The sequence below is a fragment of the Protopterus annectens genome, chromosome 3.part1, assembly GCF_019279795.1.
Source record: "Protopterus annectens isolate FY-2018-M chromosome 3.part1, PAN1.0, whole genome shotgun sequence".
Classification (NCBI taxonomy): domain Eukaryota; kingdom Metazoa; phylum Chordata; order Ceratodontiformes; family Protopteridae; genus Protopterus; species Protopterus annectens.
The window spans coordinates 328,196,483-328,221,507 of NC_056732.1; the positions used below are offsets into that span (position 1 = coordinate 328,196,483).

Consider the following 25,025-nt stretch of genomic DNA (forward strand, 5'->3'; position numbering starts at 1 on the left):
AAAATGGACAACAAATTCAGTTCTGAAATGTGTTTAGGTAAGCTTTCTTCCAACAGTGCAGAAGTCTAAATATATCATAAAGTATTAAAAAACTTAACAAAACTAATACAATTCCCTACCAATTATAAATATTAAATTGTTCTGTCACACTTTAAATATAAATCTTGGCACTTTGTAATTCAAGTGCTGCAATGCATTTTCCACGCTGTCATACCAACGTTACTATCCATCTATCTGCACTTTGTGACCAGGTTAGTCCAACTAGGCCAACGCCCTCCACACTTACAAGGGGAAATTTGGCAAGGGCAACTGGGATCTTCCCATACCCTTTTCCATAAGTGTTATTAAGTTCTTTAACATCCACCTAAGCTGCCATCAACTCAAGCACACTGGATCTTGGTTTAACATCTCATAAGAATGGCATACAAAGTGTAAACCCCACCCCAAGCTGCACTGGAAAACTCGCAACCTTATGAACTTCCATTAACAAGGACGAGCATCCTTTTGAGCCACTAAGACAACTTTTTTAACTAAAAGGCTTTGTAAACTTTTTATTAAAACTAAGGCCACATAATTCTGCTGTAGCCCTTGGTGACATCACACTAGGGCAAGCATGGGGGTATTTCAGTAGATTTTAATTGATGTGGCAAGTCCATTTAAGTCAATGGATGCACCCTTGCACAATCCTTATGCTGACATCACAGAAAGTAAGGTTCACTGAACTTTCAGTTATGCTATACAGAGAAAAATAAGCATTTTAATTAAAAAGTGGGTTATATATAACTGACAATGCTCCTTACTGATGCAGGGAAAAAAATACACCTAAACTAAAGGAGAACAGTGCATCTCTTAACATAGTGCTCTTCTCTTTTAAATTTCTTTTTTGCAAGGAAGGCAAGCCACCCTGCATCCTGAACTTATATACACCACCTCAGAGACTGCCATACCACGGGGAAAAGAAAATATTCTGGGAAATGACCATCACGGAGACTTAGTACATGCAAGTCCATTTTTTCAGCCACTATCTCGGTTATTCTATTTACTGCTTCTAATATGACTGGTTTAGACTTTGATTTCCATTTTCTAGTAATTGCTTTTTTGGTTGCCACCAGAATTAAACTCAGCAAAGCCTCACTATATTTAGGCAATTCCGACTCTGTAACACAGCTAAAAAATAATTTCCTTAGTTACACTTACATGCTCACACAGTATTTCTAACAGAGTAGTAAGCAGGGAATTTTTTAAGTCGGCCAACTCAATACACTCTCAAAATGTGTTCCTAATTATCTCTTTCTTCCCATCACACCTCCAACATGTGCAATCTACTAGAGGAAAAATTCTTTAGAGTCTGCTTGATTTATAAAATACCTGTGCAAACACTTCCAAGCAAATATCCTAAATCTTCTAGACTTTGTTGCATATTTGGGAGCCATACATGTATCCTCATATTGTTTACTTGTGAATTGCTTACCCAATCTCTCCCCCCAATCATAACATCCTCTGATTGAGTCCTACAGTTATCATGCAATATTTTATACACCCTACTAATTATCTCTAACAGCAGCTTTTGTTCTAGATTCTACTGCAAACTTTGCCAGTGCTGGTCTTTCACTTAGGATCCCCAATTACTTTCTCTTTGCCTATACTCTGACACCAATCCTTCACAGGGAAGTCAATCTCTAGCCTGCTGTTGTATTCCTGGAATCAGCAACACCTTGGTTTCTTTGCCAGTTTTAGTAAATTCCAGCTCTCTCTTGCCTATTCTACCTCTAATTGCAGTCATCTCTATAGGAAAAATCTCCTTTCTCCATTCCAGTGTTGGCTTAGTTCTTAGAATACTTTCTGCTACTTCTAGGAAAATAATGTTCTGTATGATTATGCATAAGCAGCCTCTAGTGTAGCTCTGAAATATTCAAATCAGGTAATAGTTGTTCTTTTAAGTATGTGTATAACTGAAGGACTACTGCTTGTATCTGTGAGTTTGTACCATACATGTTAGTTGCCTTAATCTCAGGATCCTTCTTGTTGACTGCCTGTTTACTGTGAGGGAGAGGAAAACAAGAGGGGGACAATGACTTCTTTCTTCTTGGATGCAAAACCTTTAGTAATGGGATGTGCCACATAGAAGGACTTTCTGACCACAGTGGCAATGTGGTGATCAAAATAGAGGTTGCTGTCAATCTGTGTTCCCAGATCTCTTATAACATCTGTGTTCAGTGGACTACCATCAATGTGGTAATTCATGGGAACAGGGTTTTTCCCAAAGGGGATGACGACACATTTTTTGGCATTGAGCTTAAGGCCATGGTTCTGACACCAGTCATTGGTCACAGTGAGGCCATTCTGTAGGATGCCAACAACACTTGGTGAGTTAATAGCAGCTCCCAACTTGCAATCGTCTGTGAACTTTGTCAGCCAGAGTCCCTTCGTGTTGGCCTGGACTTCAGAGAAGTAGATACCAAACAGGAGAGGAGCCAGGACCGAACTCTGTGGGACTGCACTCGTGACTAATTGGCAGTCTGACTTGGAGTCAGCTACTTTCACACTGTGGGTTCTATCTGTGAGCCAGTTTGCAACCCACCCAATGATATAGGGGTTGATGCCAAACTTAGTGAGTTTTTCTATGATTCCTGGGTGAGGAATGGTATCAAAAGCCTTAGCCAGATCAAGGTAGGCTGTATGAACCACCTTGCCTTCATCCACAGCTCTGGTGACGGACTCAAAGAAGTTGACCAAGTATGATCTACCCTTCACAAAACCAAACTTGTGTGGGATCCAGATTTTGGAGATTCCCTATATCCTTGTTTATTAGGTCCAAGAGGATGCGTTCCATAGCTTTGCATATCAGACTTGTCAGGCTAATGGGGAGATAGTTTCCAGGGTCTGTGGTCGCTCCTCCTTTGTGGAGAGGGATGATTGTAGCAGTGCGCCACTCGGCAGGGGCAAAGCCTGAGGTGAGGCTGTGATTGAAAAGGGCACACAGGTGAGGTGCCAGTTCACTCTGTAGTTCATTTAGAACACCAGGGATATTGTCAGGTTCCATAGAAGCTGTATTATTGGCCTTGGACAGTGCTGTTTTAACCTGCGCAGCAGTAATACTGGGTGCCTGGCAATCTAGTGGTATTGTGATTGGTCCTTTGGGGGAGGGGGGGGTAAATTGGCACTGAATCTGTCGGCCAGTATACTGGCAATATCTGTTGGCTCAGTATAGGAGGTACCACTGTGCAGTAACTTAGAGCAAATCTGGGTATTGTCGTGGAGATTCTTTACATAACTATAGAAGGCCTTGTGGTTGTCTTTACTATCTGCTGCAATTCTGTTTTCATACCTAGCTTTAGAAGATTTGATGAGGGATCTCAACTTTTTGTTGAGGCAGATAAGGGAGTTTTTCCAGTCTTGGGACTTCACCTTATTTTATTCCCCATCAGTTTCCTCCTCCTGTTGTAGAGTTTGTTTATGGCAGGAGACCACCAGACTGGCTTCCTTTTTCTGGAGGAGAGTGTCTTGGTTCTATTGGGTATGGCGAGATCCATGCATTTGTGTATGATTCTGCAGTCACGCAACTATTCTCTATTTGCATGGGTGCCGTGAAGTTAGCCACCTCTGTTTTTAGGATCCCAAAGTTAGCTTTGGAGAAGTTTTTCATGGTGGTTAACTTTGTTAGGGGGATGGGAGGGATGTGGATTTCCAAGGTGATTAGTTTGTGATCGGATCTAACCAGGGAGGAGCTGACTATTGGTGTAGAGCAATGGTCGCCCATGTTAGTAATGACGAGGTCAAGGATGTTGCTATCTCTAGTGGGGATAAGAACAAGCTGGTCCATATGCTGTGGTGCCTGAAGTAATAATATGTGATACACCTTAAATGCTTCTTTCATGACAAATTTCAGGACAGTGAAAGAAAGAACCTGCTCATACAGTTTTTTTGCAACTATTAAGGGACATTTCAACTGACATGTAAATCAGCAAAATCAGTCTCAAACTTTGATACGTTTGCACAACCTTGTGACATGACATCACATGAGAACTCCAAAGAAACACTAACTGATTTGGTCCAGCAAACAATTTTTCACTAACAGATCTTTCAGAGCAAGGGGATTTTGCATTTTTCATATCAACTTTAAAACACTGTACAAGCAATTTCCTTTTGTCCCCAAATCATCTAGAAGTTGAAATCTGACCACCTGCTAATTTCTTAATACTTTTCTTACGCATACTGGGGAAAACTGTATGCTGATGAAAGTATAGCTGTGTTGGTAACTTACCATAACTGTAGATGTTAGAACAGATCAATGCTGCAGTACACAGACTGCTAGACTATGGTCGTGGGACTTCCTGCCATCCAGAAACCATTGGCCAACCTGAATTCTAGAGGCTTTCACCATCCCACAGCCACTGTACACCCATTTTGGTTGATGTCAGGACGTCAGTGGGATGAAGGGTTGTCAGCCTGTGCCATTTTCAGGTCTTTCTTATCCAAGATATCGAAGTCGAATATTCCTCAGGCAGAGCGTGTCTGACCCTACAGATAAGAAACTGCCACTCTGCTGGAGGAAGAAAGACGGGGGAGGTGATAGGAAGGATAACCATCCCAACCCCAGGGGAAGGAAGACAGAGGGGTAAGCTGGGAGGGCAAGGATACTACAACAATGATCAACTTGAATATCTACAATTATATTAAGTTACTAACATACATCTACGTTCTCCACAGTTAATGTTGTAGTACTTAGTCTTGGGTGGACACCCAAATTGTTGTTGCTAGGGTGAGTGGAGATAACTTTGTGCTGGGGATACAGGCTCTGCAGGATGGCAAAAGCAAACTATGCTCTGGCTCTGCAGATAGCACTAAGGTGGTAGCATTTGGTGAAGGTGTGTACAGAAGACAAAGTACCTGCCTCCAAGATGGACTTGGTTGGTATCACTTTCAAGAATGCTGTGGTGGCTGCTGTCTGCCTTTGCCCTCATGGAGTAAGCCACGATACTGCCAGATTTTTTTTTGTGTGTGTGTAACAAAAGGTAATACAGCTAGCTATCAATTTTAGATGGTCTGTTTCTCCACAGCTCTCCCCTCTTTACCTTCTGCAAATGCCTCCAAAGGTTGATCCAATCTGGTTGGAAATCTACTCCTGTAGAGGGAGAACATTAGCTGCCTGCACACATCCAACAAGTGCAAAATTATCTCCCTTGTTCTGGGAATTTGGAAAGAACACAAGCAAGTATATGATTTCAAATACCACCGTGGCATAAAGTAAGGGTTAGTTCTCCAGGATACTCTGTCCCTGTGGAAAATGAGAAAGGGTTCTTTACAGATAAGGATCTGCAGTTTGGATATATGCATGGCTGAAGTAAGTGCCAGCTGCAGGGCAGTTCTCCAGTACTTTAAGGGGGGACTGTTGGCTCAAAGGGTGGAAGTGCTATTTTTTTCTAGCACACAATTTAGGCCCCAAGTGGGTGCAAGCTCTCACTGAGGGGGGGGGTCTAAAATGTAAGATTTTGTTTAGAAATAACTTCAAGTGAGGATGAGCATTACAGGAGAAGACATTGGTATGTAGGCAGGCAGATACAGCTGAGGTATACTTTATACAGGTGAGAAAGTTATTCTAACCTTGCTTTGCTGGGCAGAATACCTTTGCCTCTTGCACCAAATAGAAAACCATTTCCATTTCACTAGAGAGGATTTTCTGGTACTTGGTTTTCTAGCTTCTTTCAAAATTGTTAGTATACCATTTGAAAAAGACTGCCTGAATGAAATTACTAACCAATTATCTAATCTGTCAGACTGAGTGCCCTCAGGTTGAGATGAATAAGAGACCAGTAGGTTTAAATTAAAAAAGTCTTTGGACTGAGGTAGTGTTTTGATTTTTCCTTTGCTGGATTTGAGGAGGAGGGAGAACCAGTGCTGCCTGGGCCAGTAGGAGAAGTCAGTATCATCCCTGGCATGTCTGCTTTCAGTTTCTGCAACACCATGGGGATGAGAGGTAAGTTGAGGAAAAGAATAAAAAAAGAGGTCTGTTCAGGTGAGAGAGAAGGTGTGTTTTCCCTGCTACTCTCTAGGGTGAGGGTCTTTAAAAGAACTCCAGCACAACTTATCAGTGTGTTAGATCTAGAACCACTTTTTTATCTTTCTAGCATCTATTCAATGGGGTCTAGGAATGATCTGCTCAAACTGTCCGCTAGCAGGCTGTCCTGACCCAAGATGCACAAGGTACAGGGGTCAGACAGTTGCTAAGCTGCCTGTCAAAATTCCACTGACAATCTGCAGAAGTGGCAGGAATGAAAAACTACCATGAGAATGTAAAGCTAAGTTTCTTTACAGCCTCACAGCTCCATAGCCTAGTAAATACCTACCTGCTGGAGGATAATGAAAGCTTCTCTCATTCAGGCTGGGAGCAGGCTTATGCACAACAGGAAGTCCTAAATTGGTTTAAGAGCCTACTCATCTTATCATTTGGCAAAGGGGTCTTGGAATCAGGCCCAGATGATCCCTTGGTGGATTCCAGAGACATCACAGCTGGATCCACCACCAAATTCTTGTAGAGGTGCTTGTGAGACTCGATCATTCTAAACAAAGCTGTCAGTCTTCCTGACAGCAGGGAAAGAGAATCAACACTTCATGAACTGGAGGTATGGCCAGGGGTCTAGGTTCAAACAAGCTCAGCACACATCTATAACTGGCCTGAGCCTCAGAGAAATCCCCAGACTCCCAATCGAAAGATTCCATTATTCTATAAAGGGTATCTCCAAATGACAAGTCCTCAGGAGGAAAAGTTGAAGGAGGAAAAGGTGTTTTCTGAGACAGTATCCAAAAAGTGCTGTGAACGATGATGTTCCACATAAGCGAGTTTGCCCTTATCTTCTGACTCAGAAATCATAGTGTGGGAGGGCTTTTTCTTTTCAAGAGAAGCTCTCTAGCACAGGTTGCCTTTCCAAGGTGGGATGCCTAGACTTCATAAAATCCATGAAGATCTGTGCCAGCCTAACTAGCCTCTATGAAAAGACTTTGGTAGAAGCGACAGGGGTCCAGACTGTTTTCGGCTGTGGCAAACTTACCTGCCTCTCTGGTTTGGGTGTCAGAAGTGAGGACAACAAGGCTTCAGGTCACAGCGGACAGCTGCAACTTTAATCCTCTTCACAGAAATTTCCTCACAACCAAGGGAATGCTACCCTCACCACTTGATTACCAGGAACCCTGGCACTGGAAGCCATAACCTACAAAGTGGCTTCAGATCCAGCCAACATCTGTCTGTGTCTTCTTGTGAGGACTTGGAACTGGGCTACATCCATAATAGTCTCAGAAGGGGGTGAGCTAGAGGACTCAGGTCTAACTGGCATTGGACTAGTGGGCTTCAAAGGCACATCACCCTTTCTGAGATAGGGTAGGGAATCTGAGACAGAGGCTGTTGGTCCCCCACACATCCTATCTTTCAAGCATTCATCCTTATATTTCTTCAATATGACAGCCTGGGAACCAGCAGATGCCTTGGTGTGCAAAGGTCAAACAATACCGGACTCTAGTTACTAAATGAAGGATTTGGCTCTATGGTTTTGTAGGTCTACCATTAAACTTAGCATAACATGGGCAGTTAATTTCATCATGCTTAGGCCATAAACAGAAAAGACAATGACACTGAAAATCTTTGTAAGGGATATGCTTCCCACATTAGACACAATAGTTGATTTTCTTTACACATTAATAGCTATATAATAGACAGAAAGGCCATAGAAATACCTCACAAAAAGAATCCATGGCCTCCAACACCTGTCCTATGTGGACAGGCTCAAATCACTATCACACTACTCAGTAACGTACAGACTGCTCAGAGCTGATCTGTGTCTCACCTACAGGGCAATCTCAGATCTCGGACCCTGCCCTAGTAGAGATACTCTATAGCCACAAGTCTAACTCCTCGTGCATTACCTGCTCAAAAGGCCTAAATCTAATAGTCTACATCAACAAAACCTGCTGGAGACACAGGGTTGTGTCTCTGGAATGGACTTCCTATACACGTCAAACAAAGTGCCTCGCTGACCCTCTTCAAGCGCAACCTTGACGAGTGGATGGGAAATCACAAGAAGGAAAAAGAATAAGGACTCCAAGGCCATCAGTGAAACAGAAATACAGGGCAAGAGCTAGAGCAGAGGGGAAGGAGGGAGGGACCAAATACTGCACCGGTGAAGAAAAGGACATCTTTTGTTATGGTAAGATTTTACACAACTGTACTATGTCCTTCCATATCACTGTTGCAGTATTCTTTACATAAGACAGAGTACAAAGGCTAAGAAGAAGACTGGAAGGAGGAACACACAGAAGAGCACTCAACAAATCCATGCAGAATAGTGCTAGCAAAACCCGTCCTGGTCATGGAAATAAGATCCAACTTGTAATGTTTAGTGAAAGTAAGAACAGAGGACCAAGTACCAGTCTCAGGATGGACTTGGTATCCAAACCCCTGAAAAAAGCACCACAGGAGCCAACCATCCTACTTGAATGTGCCTTTACAGACAAAGAAAGACAATTGCCATGAATATAACAAAAGGAAATGGTTTTAGAGATCCAGGAGGAGATGTTTTGCTTAGAAACAGCCACACCCCAATTCCTGGGATGAAAAGAAACAAAAAGTTGCTTAGACTTATTAATTGCCTTTCTTTTATCCAAATAATACCAGAGCTAAATGTATGGTGTGAAGAACCTTCTCACTGGCAGATTACGGATTAGGAAAAAAGGAAGAAAGATGAATACCTGATTAAGGGACAAGTCTTTAAGCACCCTGGGCATAAAAGCAGGATGAGTTCTAAGAGACACAGTGTCTCTGAAAAAATAAGAGAGTAATAGCCATGAGAACCTGAAGTTCAGACACATTCTTGACTGAAGTAAGAGCCAACAGAACATTCTTAAATACAGTGTTACAAGGAACCTAAAGAAGCTAGCTCAAAAGGAGCCTGGGTCAGATTTTCAAATACAAAACTGAGGTCCCAAGATGATGAACTAGGCTTCCTGAGACCACACAGAGGTTTCTCACCAAACAAATACAGGGCCACCAAACCACGACTTGCTTGGATAGACTGAAAGCCCTGCCACTGTACTCTATCATACAGGCTGCTGAGAAGCAACTTGTGCCTGGCCTACAGGGCAGTCTCTGATCTTGCCCTGATGGACATGCTGCACATCCACAAGTCAAATGGCACAAAAGTCTCTCGCTCATTAGCAAAACATGCTGGAGAGACAGATGAATCTCCCAGAGACTGCCGCTACTCTGGAATAACCTTCCAATTCATGTGAAGCAGAGCTTCACACTGACCCTATTCAAGCAGAACCTAGACAAATGGATGGTAGACTTCAAATTCACCCTGGAGGTGGCACCCATGTCCATCATGCACAACTGAAGCAATTCAGGATTAACATGGCTAGGCTTGAAAGAGCTCTAGGCCCGCTAGCCTCCTGCGAACCTATAACTTGCCTGTTTGGGGGGGGGGGGGGGTCTAAGGCAGGAATACCACAATTCATGGACTATGTCCAGGAGCTCATCTCTGTGAAGCATCCATTCATGAGCCTGTGTTCTGGACCTGCTCAGAGAGCCTGCCACTAGATTGTGCTCTGAGGGAATGTAAACCACCTGAAGAGTCGCTTGACACTTGATGGCTAGATCCCAAACCTGAAGAGCTACTCTGCAAAGGAGACAGGACCTTATACCCCCCTGTTTATTGATATACCTTACAGTGGTGTTTTCCATGAAGACTTTGAGGGGTTAGAATGAAAAGCCTGCAGAGCTCTCAGCTCTTATGTTGATATGATCTGACCTTGATAAGGAGGCCAGTGACCCTGGGCTTTTAGAGGGTCTCAAGAAGTTCCCCACTCCAAGTCTAAGACATCCATTAACAGCTCCGGAGGAGGAGTCGAAGCCTGGAAGAGAAGCTCTGCATTGTAAGATAGATGATGAATCCACCACTAAAACTCAAGTTTGAGACTAAGAAGAAAAGGAACAGGGAATTCCAGGGGGTTGCAATGCAAGAGACACACTGATTTGAGGTACCACTGGAATTTTCTCATATGGAGCCTATTGACAGGGAGCATGGGAACAGTGCAAGCCACAAATCCCAGAACCCCAAGAAATCCCCTAGCCATGAGAAAGGGCAGAGGATCTGAGACAGAAAAAAGGTTTTAAAGACAGAACCGTGGGTGCAAGGAGAGATGCCAGGATGGGAACTGTCTGAAGCCCGCACTCGAGGAAACCATAACTCCAGGAAGGTGTCAGGACTGACTTCTGGAGGTTTATGCTGAACCCCAGACTTTGTAAAACACCAATGGTGAACTGGAGATCCTGCAACAGTCCACTGGCAGAAGGAGCTTGAATAAGCAGGTCATCTAAAAGAGGAAAATCTGTATTCCCTGAAGCCTGCAAAAAGCAATGACAGGGCCAAGGCATCTGGCGAATACCCTTGGGGCAGTAGAAAGGCCAAAGGGCAAAGCACAGAACTGAAAATGCAAGGAAGAAAAAGAAAAATTTCCTGAGCAGAGGGTGAATGGGGATGCGAAAATATGCATTCTTCGGGTCTACAGAAACCAAATAGGCCTGGGGAAGAAGAGGAAACAAGGTCGGAAGAGATAACACCCTCTGTTATAAATGCCCGACTACAGAAGCATATACCTCAAACAGGGACTTCAATTCTGGACCCCCAGATTACCAGTCTGATGCTATACCAACTGATTTGGGTATCAAGACAAAAAGAGAATAAACGCACCCTAGCAAAATCAGTAATTTTTTTCTAAAAACTAGAAACATCTTTATTGAATTATCACCTACGATACAGGCAATCAAATGTATATACATAAAAATAAACCATACTGACATTTTCCACTTCAAATATTATGCATCACATACAATTCTCTATACAGTTACTGTCAATTAAACATTACATAGCTCATTCAATTCCTGCCTTCCCTTAAACCTCACTCGTCCTCCAAAGTGTTACTCAGCATGTATTGTTCCCACAATTCCCATTTGTTTATATGCAATTTGCTCCCACCCTTTCTAAAGATCCCACTTCCAGTTCTTTTATCTCTGTTATTCTATTTACTGCTTCTAATATGACTGGTTTAGACTTTGATTTCCATTTTCTATTAATTGCTTTTTTGGTTGCCACCAGAATTAAACTCAGCAAAGCCTTACTATATTTAGGTAATTCCGACTCTGTAACACAGCTAAAAAATAATTTCCTTAGTTACACTTACATGCTCACACAGTATTTCTAACAGAGTAGTAAGCAGAGGATTTTTTAAGTCGGCCAACGCATTACACTCTCAAAATGTGTTCCTAATTACCTCTTTCTTCCCATCACACCTCCAACATTTGCAATCTACCAGAGGAAAAATTCTTTAGAGTCTGCTTGATTTATAAAATACCTGTGCAAACACTTCCAAGCAAATATCCTAAATCTTCTAGACTTTGTTGCATATTTGGGAGCCATACATATATCCTCATATTATTTATTTGTGAATTGCTTACCCAATCTCTCCCCCCAATCCTAACATCCTCTGACTGAGTCCTACAGTTATCATGCGATATTTTATACACCCTACTAATTATCTCTTTAACTGCAGCTTTTGTTCTAGATTCTACTGCAAACTCTGCCAGTGCTGGTCTTTCACTTAGGATCCCCAATTACTTTCTCTTTGCCTATACTCTGACATCAATCCTTGACAGGGAAGTCAATCTCTAGCCTGCTGTCCAAATGTATTCCTGGTCTCTTACCGTTCAACATTTCGCTCTCTAATAATCAGCTCGCAACACCTTGGTTTCTTTGACAGTTTTCTCCAGTAAATTCCAGCCCTCTCTTGCCTATTCCCTCTACCTCTAATTGCAGTCATCTCTATAGGAAAAATCTCCTTTCTCCATTCCAGTGTTGGCTTAGTTCTTAGAATACTTTTTGCTACTTTGTGAAAATAATGTTCTGTATGATTATGCATAGCAGCCTTCTGTGTAGCTCTGAAATACCCCCCCTTCAAATCAGGTAATCCCAACCCAGTTGTTCTATCATCTTATCCCACTTGACTCTTGCCCTCTTCCCCTCACAGATAAAATTGTTAAACACTATTTACTGCTATCCATAACTTCTCCGGTCGATAAAAATATGTGTGTATAACTGAAGGGACTAAACACATTTTCACTGCTTGTATCTTATCTATCTCCATATAAAAAGAAGTTATGTACCTACCATAACGTTCCATGTTAGTTGCCTTAATCTCGCCTTCCTTCTTGCTGGTTGGATCGGAGCCGATCCTAGGCTCCGACTCGGCCATCTTCAATAGCTCGAGAGCTGTTTACTGGCTTGAGGCTACCCCTTATCCCATAATGCCAAGCAATAGCTACCGAGATCTCATTTGAAATAGCTAACTCCAGACATAACAAGAGAATAAACCAGTCAAAAAATCAGTTGACTATACCTGCCATATTCTCTAAGTCAACAGAGGAAAAACAAGAGAACACACAGCCAGTGAAAACAGGAAAAACTCCTCTCGGTTCACTAGGACAAGGGGACAGAGGGTGGGACGCAAGAAGGAAGGCGTGATTAAGACAACTAACAAGGAACGTTATGGTAGGTACATAACTTCTTTATGTTAAGTTGTCTATCTCGCCTTCGTTCTTGCTGGTTGGGACAGCGTCCCTAGCACCTAAAATCCTGGGTGGCTCAGTGGAACTAGACTCTTCAGAACAGTGGAACCAAAGTCAGCTCTGCTCCTTGACCATATCCAACTTGTAATGAGAAATAAAGTATGAGGGTTTGCCCACGTGGCAGCTGCACAGATAGAATCCATGGGCAGCCTAGACTGGAAGGCTACAGAGGTAGCCAAGGCCCTAGTAGAATGACCTTTCGGTTTAATAGGTAACTCTTTGTTCCTTAACTGATAAATGAAAGTAATAGTGTGCGACAACCATCTGGACAAGGTTACCTTGGAAACGGGGAGACCTTGTTTGCCCAAGGCATAGGAAAGGAAAAGTTGGCCCGACTTCCTTATTTCCTTAGTTCTGTGCAGGTAAAAATGCAGTTGCCTATGAACTTCCAATTGTAGTTTGTACTCTGCCTTGTTGGTATAATTAGGGAAAAACACAGGAAGATCTATAGACTGGTTTAAATTATTTTCTGAGCAGACTTTAGGAAGAAACAAAGGATAAGTCCTCAGAGCAACCCTGTCCTTATGAAAAACCAAGTAGGGAGGACGAACACATAGCGCCTGTTCGGAGACGCATCTGGCTGAAGTAATAGTTACCAGAAAGAGTGTCTTCCAAGACAGAAACTTGATGGAGCAGGACGCTGCTGGTTCAAAAGGGGGCAGAATTAAGGAGGTTAGGACTAAATTAAGGTCCCAAGGGGGAGGGGGATCTCTCACTGGAGGCCTAAGAGTTGTCCCCCTCAAAAAAGCTTTATAAAGCTTACGAGACAATGTTAGAATTCGAAAAACCAACATGAAAGTTAGAAATGGCCGGCATTTGTACCCTGATTGTAGCAGAAGCGGACCTGGAGTGAAACCGTTGTGCTAGGAATTCCAGAATTTCGTGGACTGGGGCTGAAAGGGGATCCACATTCCTAGCCTTTGCCCAACAAGAAAAACGTTTCTATTTGCTAGCATAAGTTTTCCTCGTTGTAATATTGTGAGAGGAGACAATAATGTCACGGACTGCTGGGGAAATGCTGGGAAGCCTGGCTAAGGTTGGAAGTGAAGCAACCAAGCTGTGAGCTAGAGAGTTTTGAGGGATTGATGCAACCCGCCTGACTGATGAACCAGGTGGTCTGGAATTGGGTCCAGAGTCCAGGGTTGATCGAGAAGGTAATGCTGCAGGAACTGGAACCATATCTGTCGAGGCCAGTAGGGAGCAATGAGGATCATTTTGCAACCCAACGATATTGCTTTCTGTATAAAGTTTGGGTATCAGGGAGAAAGGAGGAAAGGCATAAAGGAGGAAAGGCATAAAGAAGTCCCTGGGCCAATCGTGGACTAGAGCGTCTCTGGGTATGTGACCCAGAAGCGGAAGAAGGGAGTAGTAGTTTCTGCATTTGCTATTGAAGGGGGCAGCAAAGAGATTGCATCAAGGCTGTCCCCATTTGTGGAAAATAAGATTCGCAACTTCCTGATTCACAGACCACTCGTGAGGCATAAGGATAGCCCTGCTGAGCCTATCAGCTATGACGCTGGATCTCCCAGGGATGTGTGACGCAATCAGAAAACGTTGGGAAGAAATCGCCCACTGCCAAAGTCTTTGTGCTTCTCGACACAGGGGGTAGGATCTGGCTCCGCCCTGCTTGTTGATGTACCACACCACTGACATGTTGTCCTTTTGAATAGCAATGGTCCCAGAAGGAAGAAAGTCTTGAAGGGCTTGCAATGCCAGGAGCAAGGCTCTCATATCCAGGACATTTATATGCAGATGGTACTCGTGATGTTGCCACGTGCCCTGGACCGTCCTGCTCACATAATGCCCCCCCACCACCACCCTATCAGGGAGGCGTCTGTCGTCACTGTAGCTACCAGAGGGGGTTGTATGAAAGGTATGCCCCGAGTAACTAGTGAGGAGACCATCCACCAAGAAAGATGTCTTTTGCATGCATCCGTGATCATGATCATGTGAGTCATGGGTAGCTCTTGGAAAGACCACTGCGTAAACAGAAGCCACTGAAGAATTCTCATATGAAAGCACGCTAGTGGAATTAGGAGAATGGCTGCTGCTATGGAACCTAGAGTTTGAAGGACGTACCTGACTTGGATCCTTTTGCTCTGCATCAGAACCTGTACCTGCTGATGAATTGTGGACACCCTAGTGGTAGCCTTGCAAACATATCCCTTGTGTCCAAGTCTGCTCCTATGTAAGTGATAGATTGACAGGGCAACAAGGCAGATTTTTCAAAATTTATTGTAATGCCGAGCTGGGGAGCAGATTGTGATTGTGTAGTCCCGTGCTTGCATAAGTTGATGCCTGGTGGTAGCAGTAAGGAGCCAGTCATCTAGATACGGAAACACCAGGAATCCTTGACGTCTCAGGTGAGCCGTAACCACTGCCATACATTTGGTGAACACCCTGGGGGCTGTGGTGAGACCAAAGGGCAGAGCTCTGAACTGATAATGACTGACCCCCAGCCGGAAGCGAAGATATCTCCTGGAGCGCCTGTCCATCTTTATATGGTAGTACGCGTCTTGAAGCTCTATCGAGCACATCCAATTGTCCTGACTCAGAAAGGGTAGAATGGACTGTAGCATGACCATCAGAAATTTTGTTCTTTGCACAGACCTGTTTAGTCTGCCGAGATCCAGAATTGGTCTCCACTCCCCTGTCTTTTTTGGTACTAAAAAGAACCTTGAGTAAGTTCCGGATCCATGCTGGTCTGCCGGGACTTCCTGGATGACTCTTTTTTTCTAGCAGTTTTGAAACTTCTATTACTGCTTGCTCCTTCAGATTGGGTGGAACATCTGGAAGGGTCTTCCTTGACTATAAAGGGGGTTGATGGAAGGGAATTTTGTAACCTCCAGATATAACTGACCATACCCTTCTGTCTTGCGTTAAACTTTGCCAGGCTTTTGGGTACAGCTAAAGTCTTCCCCCAACTGCCTCCAGTGGTGAGCAGCCGGGCAACCCTTCAGGGATGCTGGAAGGGTTTATCAGAGAAGGATTCTGTTTCTGGTTCTGCGGACCCCCTCTGCCACAAGGGCGGCGTCTATTATTATTGTTTCCCCCTCTGCCTCTGGAGGAAAAATCACTACGTGTGTCAGGCAAGACTCCCTGAGATTTACGGAACCACATCTTCCCACTCTTCTGACCCTTGGGGTAAGGTCTAGAGGGAGTGGAAAAACAGACTCCCACGGGAGAGAGAGTCTTGCCTTCTTGCTCACACCTAGTCAAAGTGTCTTTCACCTGTGGTCCAAAAAGAAAGGAACCATCAAAGGGAGTGTTGGTGAAGGACGCTCGAAAGGGTTCCGCAAAGTTACACAGTCGCATCTACGCATGCCTCCTAAAGGCCACACCCATACCTGCGGCTCTACTCGCCCCATCGACTGCATAGGAAATGAGCTTCATGGAAGAGTTAACAGAATTAAGCTTCGCTAGCTGGGAAGCTACCTTGGCTTGTGCTCCCTCAGCTGTTGGATCCTGAAGGGTATCTCCGAGCTCTTTAAGGAGATCCCTTTGAAGTCGGGTAAAATGACATAGGTAGTGCAGTGACCACATAGAAAAGGTCACTGAAGTGAACATTCACTTCCCATATCTGTCCATCGTCCTAGACTCCTTGTTAGGGGGATGGACAGACAAAGAGGTCTCCGCTAACTCTTTTTTGGTGGCTGCTGCTACCACCATGGCATCAACAGGAACACCTTTTGAAAGGAACTGCTTATCCTGGGGTGCTGTAATGAATTTACTAGGTCTCCTTGGAGTTAGTTTCATTGCATCCGGAGCTTACCAAGCCTTTCAAGCCACCACTGTCATAAGCGGATCGAAAGGCGGAGACACGCAGGAGGTGGAAGGTCGGGAACCGAAGGCATCCAGAAATACAGACTCATCCTCGGTAGGGGCTAGGGGATTCCAGTTCCCCCTCTGCTTAAGCATTTCTAGGAAACATCTTCAGAGGGGGATCTCGGGGACCCTTCCGAATCATCCAAGTCTGTATCAGAAGTGACAGACTCGGGGGAGTCAATGTACTTCCTCTTAGACTTTTTCTTCTGAGGGGGCTCCTCTGAGTGATCAGGAGAGGCCTCAGAAGAGGAGGAAACACCCAATGGGGTGTCCTGGACCATCTGTTCCCTACGCTTAGGGTCTGGAGGAGGAGCCGAGGTTGACAGGCACTACAGGGGACGGAGCCGGTTGGGCTGAAAGTGGAGCTGACTCAGAGGACAGCACACTCCGCATGACATCGAAGGCGTCCCTGCTACAATGCAGAGAAAGCTCCTGTTGCAAAAAAATAGGAACCTTTCTCCGCACTGAGGGGGACGGCTCTGAGGCCCATGTTGGAGCCGAGCTCACCTACACCGAAGCTCCGAGAGGGAGAATGGGGTTGGACAAGTATCCGTTGCCACTTGCCCCCTCGGAGCAGATGAGGGAGCCCCGGCGCCCAGATCCCTCGATGGAAGGTACCACCGAGGGAATCGGAACGGACGTCGGAACCGAAGGAGATAGTTATCCTGCAGGTGCACAGCGCCTAAACAATAGACGCAAGAAGTGTGCCCATCTGTCAAAGACATCTTCTGGCAGCATGAGTCACACTTCTTAAACCCAGAAACCTTAGATTCCTTTGACATTCTTTACATTAGAAAGAAACCAATTATGACAACAATAACAATATACAGCCTACAAAAACACACCTACTAGGAAGACTATAGATAAAGGTTTTTTTTTTTTTTTGGAAGATAATAGGAAAGCCTCTAATTTAAACGGCTAACCTGACAAGAAAAAGAGGGGGAGGGGTGGGGGAGAACTCTCCAAGTTAAACGAGTTCTACAAAAGGAGGGATACTATATAATAAACAATTATCTACCACAGAAACAAAACTATCGTTAATAATAAAGTACTAGAAGAGTTCATTCTAGTGAAAAATTACACAAAAAATTCTATACAAGCCTGAGCCAGAAAAACGGCACCTCGCAGCTGAAGCGGCAAACGAGATCTAGGTAGCTATCGCTAGGCATTATGGGATAAGGTGTAGCCTCGAGCCAGTAAACATCTTTCGAGCTATTGAAGATGGCAGAGTCGGAGCATCCAACCAGCAAGAACGAAGGCGAGATAGACAACTTAACATCAACATTACCAGAAAGGCTCATCCAGACTCTGCTACACTTTGCTGTGAAGGAAAGGTTAGTTTGCTGTTATTTTTTGTATTTCTGTACTGCCTTTCTATATTTTGAATACTGTAGTTTGTTTTCTTTATCTTGTGTTTTGCTTGCATTCTGTTTTAAACAGCATATTAAAACTTCAAAAGAGACCACAGCTCTCTCTGTTCTGAGTCAAGCAGAATAAGAACTGATTAATTAAGGACTCATTCATAAGACAGAAGAGGTCACTTAAGGTTAATCACTTGTTAACAGAGGGGATTGGAGCTAGGAACTAAAATTTCTATTTAAGGAGTAAACTAAAACATTTCAGAGCTTTACCAGAAAGGCTCATCCAGACTCTGCTACACTTTGCTGTGAAGGAAAGGTTAGTTTGCTGTTATTTTTGTATTTCTGTACTGCCTTTCTATATTTTGAATACTGTAGTTTGTTTTCTTTATCTTGTGTTTTGCTTGCATTCTGTTTTAAACAGCATATTAAAACTTCAAAAGAGACCACAGCTCTCTCTGTTCTGAGTCAAGCAGAATAAGAACTGATTAATTAAGGACTCATTCATAAGACAGAAGAGGTCACTTAAGGTTAATCACTTGTTAACAGAGGGGTGGAGCTAGGAACTAAAATTTCTATTTAAGGAGTAAACTAAAACATTTCAGAGCTTTACCAGAAAGGCTCATCCAGACTCTGCTACACTTTGCTGTGAAGGAAAGGTTAGTTTGCTGTTATTTTTTGTATTTCTGTACTGCCTTTCTATATTTTGAATACTGTAGTTTGTTTTCTTTATCTTGTGTTTTGCTTGCATTCTGTTTTAAATAGCATATTAAAACTTCAAAAGAGACCACAGCTCTCTGTTCTGAGTCAAGCAGAATAAGAACTGATTAATTAAGGACTCATTCATAAGACAGAAGAGGTCACTTAAGGTTAATCACTTGTTAACAGAGGGGGTGGAGCTAGGAACTAAAATTTCTATTTAAGGAGTAAACTAAAACATTTCAGAGCTTTACCAGAAAGGCTCATCCAGACTCTGCTACACTTTGCTGTGAAGGAAAGGTTAGTTTGCTGTTATTTTTGTATTTCTGTACTGCCTTTCTATATTTTGAATACTGTAGTTTGTTTTCTTTATCTTGTGTTTTGCTTGCATTCTGTTTTAAACAGCATATTAAAACTTCAAAAAGAGACCACAGCTCTCTCTGTTCTGAGTCAAGCAGAATTTTTTCCTCCCTCCCACCCATTTAAGTTGTCTTGTTAAATACCACTGTCTTTCTAGTTGCCCGCCTCTTATGTTAATCTGACCATATATCTCATTTCTCTCTACTTTCACTGGCTTATGTGAGTAATCACAAAACCATCACTTTTGAAATCCCACCCTTCAATTATTTAAATTTATTGGCCATCCTACAGTATTTCATAGTACCAAAATACAAAAGTAACCACCCCTTTCAGTCCATCTTGCTGTTTTAAAAATAGTAACTCTCCACTAAACCTTAACTTTTTAAACAGGTAAAACTCAAGTTACCTACTTTCATATCTAACTTCTCTAGTGCACACTGCAGAGTGCATTCTTTTCAATCTTACCTTTAAGCATCCCTGTTACTAGCACTTTCTCTAATACCTAAAGATCATCTCTACTTGACTCCAAGTAGACTATTCTCTATCTGTTAAACCTAGCACTTGCTCCTACAGTACTTATTACCTTGATACGGCACTCTTATAGATAGCACCCCAAAAGGCAAAACCCCATTTCTCGGTCACCCACATCCCCGGAATCTCTTTTAAAGTTTTTGTCTAGTCCTAGCATGTCGAGGGATCAGTTGCTAGTGTCCTCTCCTGCTCAGCTGGTGAACCTGGGAATATTGAGGCAATGTTACAATTGCCTCATGTACACAGACAACCCTCTCCTCCTCCCACAAAACACAAATACATGCGAGAGATGCAACTATACGGCCAAACTGGAGGCTGAGCTCTCTCAACATAGGACTGGCAAGACCAGTCAGGAGGAGAAGGTTACCACACACACTATAGACCCAGTCTCACATAGTACCATCACAACCTCAAATCATACACATAAACACACAAAGACATACTCGGCTCTGATCAAAAATCTACCAAAACAGCAGAGGCCACCAAAGCAGACACCCAAACAACCACCACCTCAGAACACAACACCTGCAACACATAGACCTCACAGTCAGAGTGTCAAACAGTCACAGCCCTTAAGGCCAAACACAATGCCAGACACACTAGTCATTGGTGACTCCATAGTCAGACACACTGACGTCCCGCTCACCAGACTGAGTAAGGAGAAGGTCACAGTAAGCTGCCTGTCGGGTGCTAGAATCCGCCACATAACGCAAGCACTCAGGTCTCTCAACAGCAGGTACAAATACGACTCAGTCATTGTCCACGCTGGTGTAAACGACCTGAGACATACCTCCTTGGACTACATGAAAAGAGACATTGAGGAGCTCTCTGATTATGTAGCCCAGGCAGGTATGACCCTGACCTTGAGCAGTATCCTACCTTCACCAAGAATGATGCAACAATACAGAGATAAGATGATCAGCTTTAACAATTGGCTTAAACTCTGGTGTCATTCAAAGGGGATCCAATGTCTGTCTGCCTGGGATGACATGCTGGACAAGCCACGCTGCGCAAAGGACGGCTTGCACCTGTCACCCTGGGATTCCGGATATTGGCAAAGGCTCTTGCCACCCCATAGTGCCTTTTTAGGCAAGGCTCAAATTCTAAACCTACCACCCTAGAACACAAAAAGGAAAAAACTAAGGGTAATGCTGCTCAATGCCAGAAGTCTAAATCTCAAAATGCACGCACTCGAGGCCCTTCTCAGTATGGAGAACATCGATGTCTGTGCAGTAACAGAAACCTGGTTCAAGGCTCCTGAGAGCACCCCAGCACTATCAGGTTTTACCTCTTATCATGCGTTCCGGCCCCAAAATCCGGACAATACCAAGAAAGGAGGGGGGGTAGCCATATTCATCAAAGACACCCACACCTCAAGACTGGTGGCAACGCATGATGCATCGGAGACCATCCAGGTGCAATTAACCATAGGCAAGACTGCTCTGCAAATTGTAGCATGTTACAGGCCACCCTCACAAACTCAGGAACCTCACATGGCCTTCCTGAAAACACTAGAGGGATAAATGTATCACCAAACACCATCATACTAGGTGACTTCAATTACCCTAATATAGACTGGGAACACTACTCAAGCCCAAACACCCTAGCCCAAAAGTTCCTGGAATTCATAAATTCAAATGCCATGGAACAACTAGTCACCATCCCCACAAGAGGAGAAAACATACTTGATCTCATCATCACGAACATGGGAGCACAATGTTCAACACCGAAGTATACCCTCACTGGTGAGATCAGATCACAAACTAATCTCACTGGAGGTCCTCATCCCACCCCACCTGAAATAAAAAGACCACAGTAAAGAACTTCTCAAAGCCGACTTCACACTTCTAAAGACTAGTGTGGTCTCCTTTAAGGCCCCGAGCGGCGGAAAACAGTACTCAAGCCGCTGAATCACTTACAAATGCCTTCTACCAGCACCTGCAGGACTGCATGGATAAGGCAATCCCAAGCAAAACAAAGACTCTTTGTACCAAAGGCAAGCGTCCAGTCTGGTGGACCCCAGCCATAAACAAACTCTACAACAAAAGGAGGAAGCTACTACAAGATAGAGCAAAATCCTTAAAAGGTAAGACACCCTTGATCACTATAAGTAAAAAACTAAGAGCTCTCATAAAATCATCCAAAGCAAATTTTGAGAGAAAAATAGCTAAAGACTCAAAAGACAATCATAAGGCCTTCTTTAGCTATGTTAGAAACCTGGGAGGAACCTCCCAGATATGCTCAGAACTAGTTCAAAATGATGTGAAGATTACTGATCCTACAGACATTGCCAACATACTGGCTGACAGGTTCAGTGCAAACTTCTCCCCTCCCCAAAAGGAGAGATATCTATACCAAGCGATTGCAGCCCCCAAACATCTCCAACGCCCAAGTGAGAACTGCTCTCTCCAAAGCAAAAACACAGCATCCATGGGACCTGATGGTGTCCCGGCTGTGTGCTCCACGAACTCAACGAGGAATTAAACCCACAGCTAGGACAGCTGTTTAATCATAGTCTTACCTCTGGATACGCCCAGGAGTGGCGCACTGCAACTGTGGTCCCACTTCACAAAGGCGGTGCCTCCACAGACCCTGGAAATTACCGCCCATTAGCTTGACAAGCCTTATCTGCAAAGCCATGGAGAGGATCATAATGGACCTCATAAATAAAGACATAGGAATTTGCAGACTTTGGATCCATCCCAGTTTGGCTTTGTCAAAGGCAGATCATGCCTTCTAAACTTGGTTGACTTTTGAAACAGTCACCAAAGCCATTGATGAGGGAAAGGCAGTCCATACAGCCTACCTCGATCTGGCGAAGGCCTTGATACAATACCCCACTCGGGTATCATTGAAAAACTCATCAGCTTAAATGTTAACCCATACATCACAAGATGGGTTGCAAACTGGCTGAGTGACAGAACCCACAGGGTCAGAGTTGCTGGCGCCATGTCAGACTCAAAGCCTGTCACAAGTGGTGTACCACAGGGCTCAGTCCTGGGCCCACTCTTGTTTGGCATCTACTTTTCAAGTACAAGCAAACACAGGAGGGTTATGGCTGACAAAGTTTGCAGATGACTGCAAACTGGGCCATAGTAGAAAACACATCTGACACAGATATCCTTCAGAAGGGTCTCACAGAAACGGATAACTGGTGCCAGAGCCATGGCCTAAAGTTAAATGCCAAAAATGCATAGTCATACCCTTCGGGAAAAACAAGGTTACCCTAGCTACCAAATAGGTGGCAATCCACTGAGCATAGAAGAAGTTATCAGGGACCTGGGGACCCAGGTTGATAGTAGTCTGTCATTCGACACCCATGTAGCTAAAGTAGTTAGGAAGACCTTCTACATTGCCCACCTTATCATGAAGGGATTCTCATCTAGATCAAGGGAGGTCATAGTCTCCCTATACTCATCACTCATCAGACCAATGATTGAGTACAATGCCCCATTCGAATGTATCTGACCCGACACTTGCAGCAGCTGGAGAGGCCACAAAAGTTCCTCACCAAAAGGATAAAGGGTCTCAAACATCTGTCCTATGCTGCCCGACTGAAAGAACTCCAGCTCTATTCAGTCGCACGCTTGCTCAGAGGTGACCTTTGCCTAACATACAAGGCCATGTCAAACCCAGATTTGATGAATATGCTTCACCTCAAAAATCTAGATCCGTCAGAGCCACAAGGGCGAGACTTAAACCTCGACACGGCTATTAATAGGACGCGCTGGAGGGATAGATTCATCACCCAAAGACTCCCTATGCTGTGGAATAAAATCCCGGTATATGTGAGGCAGAGCACCTCGCTGGCCTTGTTCAAGAGAAATCTTGACCAATGGATGGGAGATCGCAGATATACCCCAGGGATTACCTCAGTGTCACTGCTCAACAGAGGCACAGCAAAATAATGGGTATAGTTCCCCATACTAAAGGGGTGGCGTAAGCCACAAAACTATGGGCTAGGCTTGTAAATGCCCTCGGGCAGATAGCCTAGTATGAACCTATGAACCTAAAGCTTCCAGTTTCTTATTCTTTGTATTATCTTTGGTTTAGTCTCTTCCTATGTACCCTTAGCTGCCATAACAGAATCATTTTTAACCCATAGTCCTAAATTCTTCGTTTCATCATGTCCCCATGAATACATTTCCAGGTCTCAGTTTGTGTGTGGCTACATAGCTTACAGCTATTGCTTTTGTTTTACCTTTATTAATTTTGTATCCTGAAAACATATGAAACTGTCTCAATGTTCCACCACAACATTGAAATGCCATTTTCTGGTTTTATCATTTGCAAATAAAGCCAACTTTTCTTAATTACCATACCAATTATATCCTTGAATTTCTAGGTCTCTTTCTGTGCAAATGGTTCTAAACATAATTCAAATAAATGGGAGAGAGGACACCCTTGTCTGTTACTGTGTTCAAACAGAAATCAACAGAGAAGAACCCACCCCTCTTCAAATTTCGCCTCTGATTCCTCATATATTCTCTTAACTAACCTTACTATTGTGTCAGGGAATGTAAATGCTTCCATTGCCTTCTCATAAAATCCCACATTACTTTGTCAAATGCTTTCTCTGCATCAAGACCCATCATCATCAGATGTATTTTCTTAGATTCTTCTTCCGTCTGGTCATTGTTCTATTAATGTTGTCAAATGTTTTCCCCCCTCCACAAAATCACACTGACCCATATCTATCAATTTTAGAATCACTTTTGCCACTCTATTAGCCATTATAGACAAATACTTTATAATCAAGTTTTGGATCGAAATGGGCCTAAACGAAGCTGGATTTGATGGGTCTTTACCAACTTCGGGTATTACAGGTACCACTGCTTTCTTCAAGCCTGTTGGTGCTTCTCTTCCTTTTAAAATACCATTAAGCAAAACCTTCCAGATCTTTATCACTTGTTTCTGTCCTAGCTTCCAAACTTCCACAGAAATACCATCTACTCCTTGAGACTTTCCTGTTGATTGGTTATATATCACCATTTTTATCTCATCTCCTCCTATCCTGTTAAAAATTGAGCCTCATCTACCTCTAACCTTGGCATATGTAATTCTTCCACAAACCTCTCCATTTCTACTTCTCTGTTTTATAAAGATGTTCATAAAATTTCGAAAATATTTCTAATACCTCTACAGGATCTTTGGTTATTTTCCTTGTTAAAGGCTCCCTAAACTTGGCAATAACCTTTTCTACTTTTTATTGCCTGAACTGTTATGCTAAAGGCTAGTGTGCTCTGAAGATATTATAAGAACACACACGCTTAACTACTCATCAAATCACATCAGTCTTACACATAATTACTGTTGCTCGTTCATCTGTAATACATATAACAAGAAGGCTTGAGGTTTCACTCAGATACTTTAATACATAAAAACACATCAGGATAAACAGCAGCATCTTTAAATATGAACAAACTAGTTAAACAGAGTTTACATCTCAACAGCTAACTACAAAATGGCATTCAGGCTTGCATATGCCTAGTACTTATGCTCTAGTGCAAGCCCTTGGATGGCTTCTTAAAGGTATACACACACTGATCTGCATCCTCCCTCTTAAAAAGATTGTCCTTTGA

General features: G+C 43.4%; 1 protein-coding gene across 1 annotated transcript in view; it reads right to left on the reverse strand.

The window, feature by feature from the left end:
* The window catches only part of ANKRD28 (ankyrin repeat domain 28), a gene marked incomplete in the record, with an annotated part of 2,819,689 nt that overhangs the window by 1,983,477 nt on the left and 811,187 nt on the right, over nt 1-25,025 (reverse strand).